The sequence below is a fragment of the Lolium perenne genome, chromosome 6 (assembly GCF_019359855.2).
Source record: "Lolium perenne isolate Kyuss_39 chromosome 6, Kyuss_2.0, whole genome shotgun sequence".
Lineage (NCBI taxonomy): Eukaryota > Viridiplantae > Streptophyta > Magnoliopsida > Poales > Poaceae > Lolium > Lolium perenne.
In genome coordinates, this window is record NC_067249.2 from 179,048,310 (window position 1) to 179,056,927 (window position 8,618).

An 8,618-nucleotide genomic window follows, 5' to 3' on the forward strand; every position below is an offset into this window, starting at 1 on the left:
CAGCCCAGCATCACCGCAGCGTGGCGGCGCCCAGCCATTTGGCCTGGTTGTTCACGACGCAGTCCTGGACCTCGGATCGGTACGGCGGACGACACGACCGAGCCGAGGCGAAGACGAATGTCGCTCTCCCCGGCGGCAGCTCGTCGGCAATGGCGTCGTGGCCAGTGGCCGCACCTCGCGGCGGAATCCTCCAGCGCGGACGCACCTTCCCGGACATTCTTCTTCAGAGGAATCTAAAGGTATAATAGATGCCCCCCCATGGGGGTCTCACAGCGATCTGCACATGTAAACCGTCGGATCTTTCCACACATGCATCTCATCCATCGATTCTGAGCCCTCTCCATTGGCTAGATCAAGTCATGCAACAGCGCCATTCTACCCGCAAGCAGCTGCGCGCGGGGCCTGCGATTTGCTGGCCCGCTCGTCGGTCACCTGGGGTGGGCTTTGGAAGAGTCACACATGGCTGCAGGTGCGCAGGACAAGTGGACGTGATTGGCCTGTGCGGCTCAGCTAGGCAACGAGAGACAAAACTAGCACCCAGGCCAAACCATATCCCAATCCCCACAGCCGCCGCCTCCCCAACTCCAGCTCCCCGCCGCCGGTCTCCTCTCCGGCGAGCCGTCGTCGGCGTCCTCTCGATCCGGATTATCAAGGCCAAGGACGAGCGGCTCTGCCTGGCACGGCCGCGCTCGCCTCGATTTTCGTCGGCTCCGGCGTGGCAGGGACGTGGGTGTCGGCCGTGGCCGTCCTCGGCGGCGCGCTGGCCGCGGCGGACCTCATCTTCATCGGGAAGAGGGGCAGGTGCCCGCTGGACTCCATCTCTCCCTCATGTGCCCAGGTACCAGCTCCACCTTTTCTCCTCTCTATACCCGAGATCTTGCAGCCATCACACTTGTTTTCTCCTTATGAGTTGGCATGGTCTTTCCCTAAGGTTTTCTGTTTGTGCCTCTCCTCAATGGGTCAAGAGGGGAAAAGGTGGAGGTAGTTGGGAGATGGGTGGCGCCCAGATCTCCATGAATTTAGGGTAGGTGATTTATTCAAGTTGTGTCACAGATTGTTGTCTGTGATGAACAAGAGTGAACAAGAGTGTGATGATGAAATAAGAAATGCACAGCTTGTTGCCAATCCAGGATGTTATCCCACGTCTGTTCAGATCCATCTTGTCCCTCTAAAAAGGTGAGAATCAATTAGAGTTCTTAGTTATAATAGTCTTTGACGAAAGTTACAAAATATTAGACATAATAGCCCTCACGTGTGTCATATACCTACAAACTCACAAAGAATCTCCATTTTCTGTAGCACGGATGGCAAATTTGCGAAAGTATTCTGCCACTGTCATGCTCCTTTATGTACACTTACTAAATGGTATCAATTTAATAATCTTCTTAGTATATAAATTCTTAGCATATTTTATTTTACCTTGCAGGCAAAAACTGATCAAGATGAGAAACATTATAATTGATGCAAAATCTGTGGTTATTGGGGCAGGTTTGTGTAATTTCAAGGTACCATGACTTTGGAATTCAGCACCTACCCCTCCTCTGATGTGGTGTTGTGAGAGCAAGAAAAAGAGCAGGCATGCTCTATCTCTACATTGAGCGTTCACATGGCCAGATTGACGGGAATAAACTCTGGGTGAGCTCTTGCACGACCTGATTTCTTCTTCTTCTCTATGCTTTTTTTTCTTCAGATTTCATAAATTTACCTTCCAAGACAAAGCCTAATGGTGAAGTGCCTAAATTTAATTATCTAATGCCTAGAATCCTTGGAAAGAAGAGGTCTTGAGGTGTGGAACTCAAGCCGTCTATTTATTTATACCTCCATATATCAGTGCAACAGACTAATGAAGTTACTGTTTCTTATTTTTTCTATTCCTTATTTATACCTCCAAGCGTTGGTGGAAAGCCTAATGAAGTTACAGATTATAGATGCGAAGAGGAATATTTCATTGTGTATGAACAATCCTAGAGCTCTTAGATATGTGTTGGAATTTTAGTTTTTCTAATAGATGTGTAATGAGGAATATATATGTGTATTGGAATATGACTATGGCTGAGTAATGAGGAATATTCCATTGTGTAAAAAACATTTTCTAATATTGGAATTATAATTGGTGCTTTTGCGTCAACTTGAGAAATAACCGGTCAATGGCAGTCATAAGTTCATCATGTGTAGTTGTACGTACGTTTGTTGATTTCTGCACCACATGGAATGATCTGATAGTTATTCCCAAACCACAACTCAATGAATGAACTCTACATCTTTTATTCAGCATATTATGTATACAAGTACAAGTATACTGATATTTGATAGTGGTCCAGGTGAAACTTGATTGCAGACAGCCGGGAAAGAGTTTGCCAACATTTGTCCCTGCTACAAGATTTATTGGTGATGTCATCTATTCAAGCTCTGATTTAGTACACTGCAACAGGAGTCTGAAACTCTGAACTATTGGTGCAGTTAAGCTGGTCTGGTAGTGTACTCCTCCGGAGATGTTGCAAATGGTGCTACCTCGCCATGAAGCTCGTCACCCATGTGCAGCGGGTGGAGACTGTCTGGGCTTACAACTTCGGAGCATGAATGTGACAGTACGATGTGCCCCTGCCCCTGTTGTTCTGCCTGCAGACGCAGCTTACGCCCATGGCCTTGCCTTCTAGGTCAGAGTTGGGTAAGAATAGATTGTTCAGAGGTTTAATATGGTTCCAGTGTGTATAAATTACAGAAACTGTATTTCTTGATATTTTTTGGTAGGGCCTGGATCTGGACGAAGAACAGAATATCCCGGCGAACATCGGCCATGCTGGCGGCTCGAGCGATGCGGGGTGACAGTGAGTGTGCCTGTGAGCACGGGACGCAGCGCATCAGTCTAGACAGACAACATGAGTGGAGTCCAAAGTGAGCTTCTGTCCCTCCAAACATGTGCGATGTGGCTGAGCTTCAGTTCTTGATAGTGTATGGATGATTATGACGATGATTTGGTTCTTAGAAGTTTCTATTGACTTCTCTTTCTTTCTTGTTTTCACATGCTTTTCAAAACTTAGACTGCCAGTACTTAATACATGACGAATATCCAATTATGTACTTGTCATTCTTTATTGTTCTCCACCTTGGCTAATGAAAACATAAAGTGCAGTCTTCTAATACCATCATCATCACACTCTTGTTCACTTGCGTGTGAGGTATGTGATGAAGAATCTCTTGGGAATACGGGTTTATTGTAGATAAAAGAAGACAATCTTTCTGTTAGAGAATCTTGAGAGTATCTTCATAGATATTTAAAGGATAATTTTAGATATCATCATTTATTACATGTAGGTAAGTGCCTGGTGAAATATGCTTAAATCATAACAGTTTTAATTTCTCATGACAGTTTTTCGGGCCTCGAGATTCTCGCTGAGAGCTCCTTGATGCAATTATTAAGATGGAGTTACAAGGAAGTCATGGATAAATCCATGAGCTCATCAAATGGAAAAATTGTATGGTAATATTTGTTGCTTGCCTTTGTAAGTTGCCTTCAATTTTTGGTTGATAACTGTTGGCACCACACTGCCTCTTACTCTTGAGTCTTAACAGATCTTTTCAGTTTTAGAGTGTCGTATGATTATGTGGAAAGCTCTCTATTTTGGCCATGGTTGAGGTGTGATTTTGATTTATTGGGCACTGATGGCGTGCAACATATATCAGATGATACCAAGGTGTGTTCCCTAGCCCTTTTGTCATATGCATCAATATTAAAATAACAGTATCCTATATAAATTGGATGAAAGATAGCTTGAATGATTTCAACTTTAATCAAATCCTTTTTTTGATAAATAGTTAAATCATTATACACTGATTTTTTTTCATCTAATGTTTAAATTCTCAGAATAGTGGAAGTGATTGTACTTTTCAGTTCTCTGTTGATTGCACATTAAAAGCTCTGATTCTGTAGGCAACCGAGGAAGTGGCATTTGGTGTCACATGGTGTGGCTTTCCACTAATTTAGCAGAATTTTTTACCATTATATATGTTTGGTCTCACATGGGCTATCGAAAGAATTAATCCTCTAAGGTACCCAATAATTGTACTTTATTCGATGCTATCTGCAGTTACTAGATTTTAAAATTTTATTAGTGAGCTGCAAAACTGAGCATCTTCTGTATTCTCATGTACATGGTCATTAATATATCGTATCTAGAAGTTTTTCAGGTTGCAGGTTTGTGTTTTAGGAAACAACCCTACCAGATTTTGAAATTGATTTAGCCATTTGATCGAATAAGTAAACCTATTAGGGTCCTGTTGTGTAGAATGCAGAGAAAGTAATTTTTTTAATGAGATAATGCTGCATCTACTTATTTATAATTTGTAAAATGAAAAGGATATTTTGCTATATGGAATAATCTGGAATGTTTGCTTCACGATTGCTTGTACACTACGATCTTATATGGTTCAGATTAGTGATCCTATCGTAGCCAGCTGAACAGAGCAAATCCAGCGTACCGTCTCATGCTAATCTGATATAGAACTATCATGCTAATCTAATATAGCACTCTTGCATTATAGTTGATTTTTTAGTACCAAGTTTTGGACCAGAATATGTTCCATATTTGGTGGTTATTTCCTTATTTGTTACCAAAAGAAAAGGCTTCATGTATCAGTACTGCTACCAATAGTCCAGCAATTGAAGATACTGTAAGACATTTTTGTTTCTGGATAAAGAGATAGTTTAGTTCGGTTCTTTAATCAAGAGCTCTTTTTACAATACAATCGCATTTACATTCTGGTAGAAGCCGCCCACTAAGAAAGTACTTCAGCTCATCCTAACTGGCAAATGATCTTCCCATATTCTTGTCATTTATCTAATTCGAAATCAGTTCTATATGTAAATATGGTGCCAAAGGCAAAGAGCAAAGCATACTTTACAGTTGTCCATATCTGCTCCTTTTATCATCATGTGGATTCATCTTCTTATTGTCTGTCTAATAATTTAAGGGTGATGTTTGTTTTGTAGGAAGTGTTGCACCTAACATCTTATACACGATGAACTCTCACATTTATGTGAACTCAATTTGTGTGTTCAGGCAACAGGCTTAAGTTTTAGTCTAATCCTGATACTGAGTTGAAACTTGCTAGAGAAACTGGCCTTAGTGTTTTCTCATGGGGTTCAACTTGACAAGGATAATGCCCAAGGAACCAACTGAAGACTTCAACAGCTTGGTAAGTTTATAGAGGCATGTTATGCACATCACGTTCCTCCCTAAAAGTTATATCACTTTCACTTTCTAGCATGCAAATCCATGTATTGGTGAAACATAAGACATATATCGTGTATTTTCTAGGTTAAACATGAAGGTACTTTAGGAGAAATATAAAGGTGAAGATACAAACCTTTGGGTCCAATAGCAAGTTGTATATAAATTTGAATTGACAAGATATTTAGCTTGTTAATTCTCATGGGAACCTTGAATGCAAAAAAACTGATCAGCAATCTGAAAAATCACTATTGTACCGTAGATAGTTGGGATAAAGTCACTCATAATACTTAGTTACTTACAACTGATACAAATCCATAGATTTTAGAAATGAAAAAGAGTTGCTAGAACAACAATGCTTTCAGGATAAATAGAGTAATAACATGGAGATAACATTTGGACAAAACGTACAAATACATCACAGCATCAGAGTACCAAATATTTGTTCTGACAAAGTGTCCATGTAGGCTGCTGAGTTCTGACTTCAGGCCGGAATGGAATGTGCTAACTTTAGTATATTTGGACAACATCATTCTCTTTATGCTGATGATACCCAAAAACTTCCACAATTAAAGGGGTGTCCTCTCCATCCCAGGGGATATGGAGACCAATTATCTATGTAGGTATTATCTCCTACTTGATATAAGCTAGGGATATGGGACTGGAAGCTTTAGAGAAAACCAAAGACAAGAAGCTACAGAGCTACCTCAAAAGGCTTTTTCCAAAATATTAACAAAGTTTACTGATTCTTATATACGAAGAAAGGATATGTGCAGAGAGGCCATTGACTGATTAAGAAAGCTCACCTTTCTTCTCCACATTAACATATCTGCATGGTAACGAAGGAAAGGTCGAAATAAAAAGAAGTGTTGGATAGTGTCATTGGCTCCATCATCTCCCGTATCTCTGAGCTGCAAAATTATATTAATAGAAAGTTAGATGACAAATGTGGTATTATTAGTGTTCATGTGAGAACAGTCCGTCAAAAAAGACAAAGCACATCATAGTGTATGATTTTTGAATGCGGCAGGGAAAGCGTCAGCCGAAATAGGCTTCCGTTGCCCTTTCGTCTACCTAGGTGGCCGATGACGGGGGTAATAACCTCGCTGCCATCGACGTTCACAAAAGCGGCGGCCTACGCTGTAGTTAGGCCACCTCGGATAAGAGTATTGTCCACGGCCCATCGACAACACTCGCTGCATATGTCCATGATCCAACCCGCGCCGAGCCGAAAACCTAGCTTCCCTGTCTCTTCTCCCTTCCTCGCTGTCTTCGTGCCTTTGCGGCGTCGATCCCGTCTGGTCAACGCACGCACCATCCCTTCCTGGGCAACGCTCCTGCTCCTCGAAACATGGACGCTGCCCTGGCCCAAATCGCCTGTTGCGGCTCCATCGATGATCCCCATCCAAGGCCTCGGTGACCCCGGATCTCCAGGTTCATCGTCATCAACGAGCAACCAGCTTCGAACCCTTGCTCAGGTGCTCCCTTAGAACATGCTGGCTCCTTGGTACGGTGTTTTTGTCATGATTATTATTACATTGATCTCCTGCCAATCCCCACAATCTTTTACCAAACCAGACTTCGTACATTATATTGAGAACCAAACAACCATCTCTACACACACCGCCTGTAGCTGTATTTGTCGTCTTAACAGGTCTAGAACACCCTATCATAAATTAGGTAGGTGTGAAGACATAATTACCGGTTAGTTTCTATCTTAAGTACATTCCGAATACGATGAAAACTAAACAGATGTGTACTTTAATTTATTTAAACAGAAGTGTACTTTGCCTCTACCAGCGCTACCATGTTTAAAGTTAGTTGGAGTATTTACACCCATATTTACTCATGTAGGAAAAACCAAGCGTGATCAGGATTCCTTCCAAAGTATCACTGAATATAACGCTAGAAAACTTGGTGTTACAGAAACTAATAACACCAGCGAGAGATCGGATGGTCAATTCAGTGAAAAATACACAGATGCATACTTTGTCTATTTACGCATATACATACTTTATACCTACATACATGTTTTCTACTTAACATTTATACCATCTTTGAATTTGCTCACACTATCTAGACAAATGTTTCATGTTGTAGGAAAACCCAAGGATAATCAGGATTCCTCTTAGAATAATACTAAATATAATGCTAGAAACACTTGGTGTTTCAAAGGCTGAGTACCGACTGCATCTATGCGAAGATAACAAAGTCCGTGTAACTGTTATGTTCAACACATCTACCCTACCAGTGGAAGGTGCTCCTGTATATCTCTCAATGTCTGGAACAGAGTCTGAGAGCTATGAAATAGCAGAAGATTCTGCATGCGTTCAAGCCATAACATATGTTGAGGAGGCAACCAACACAATCATTAAGGATTTAGATTACAGACAGCTGCTAGAAGTAAAAGGCCAGAACAAGATCCTCTTACATAAGCTAAAAAAGGCGCATGAATACAAGAAGCAGCTTGCTAGGGGTTGGTTTCTTTCTGTGAGGCATATGGCTTCATTCTCTAAACAAGTGCTCAATATTACACACCTTAACTATTCTGGTGGACAAGACTCTGTTGACACGGTTTGGAACATACAGATCTTCACTAAAATTTCTGTAGAATGTACATACTCACCCTGTTATCTAGCTTATGTAATTTCTCTGGAATGTACATGCACATCCTGCTTTCTATCTTACCTAATTTCTGTGCACTGTACATCCAGATCCTATTATCTATCCTATGCAGTAAACTTAGCCAGTATTAAAATTACCTTGCCCATTACCTGTTTTTCATCTACCTATATATATGTTACCGTGTGTCATTCATTGTATCAGCTTCCTGTTTTCACCAACGACACAATTGCTGAGATCCTGAAGTAGTTCTGTAACTGTCCTAAAATTAGGTGACAGTTCCTTCTAATTTTCTACATACCCATTAGAATCTAATTCAATTTGTAATACCCTGAAATATGCTGGGAAGAATTGCTTTGCTTTAGAGAGTGAATCTACTCCAGAATTGTGGTATTAAATAAAATGTTTATTTCCTACCCTGTACAAATCACATGTGGCAGTTAACTACAGCTTAACGCACATGCTACATCTTTGTAAAACATTTGTTCCTCTCTAAGATATTACCTTTCTAATAAATTAGATGCATCCTCTGTTTTTTATTCAGTAAAGTTAAATCTGATATGTATAAATTGTTTCTTCTGATAAAAGAGCTTTCCTCCACCAATGAGACTACAATAAAAAAAATACTGGAATGATTTACAAAACTACTTATCGTACTTCCATAAAATGAACAACAACACGACCTTCACGGGATCGTGCGCCAAGGCGCACATTTAAATCTAGTAGGAAGAAGCGCCGGGGGCTTCGGCTCCCCGTCGTTGAACT

The 8,618-nt window shown here is 41.0% G+C and overlaps 1 long non-coding RNA gene across 2 annotated transcripts; it reads left to right on the forward strand.

Annotated features, from left to right (window-relative positions):
* The first annotated feature begins 268 nt into the window (after window positions 1-268).
* LOC127306804 (uncharacterized) lies at window positions 269-8,012 on the forward strand. 2 transcript variants are annotated; one of them, XR_011747467.1, is made up of 9 exons: window positions 271-838; window positions 1,427-1,635; window positions 2,322-2,388; window positions 2,461-2,668; window positions 2,752-2,895; window positions 3,371-3,481; window positions 3,574-3,695; window positions 3,932-4,050; window positions 4,991-8,012. It is a non-coding gene; the product is annotated as an uncharacterized lncRNA (long non-coding RNA). The 2 variants fall into 2 exon arrangements; XR_011747466.1 differs by having other exon boundaries at window positions 269-838; window positions 3,574-4,050.
* The last annotated feature ends 606 nt before the right edge of the window (window positions 8,013-8,618 follow it).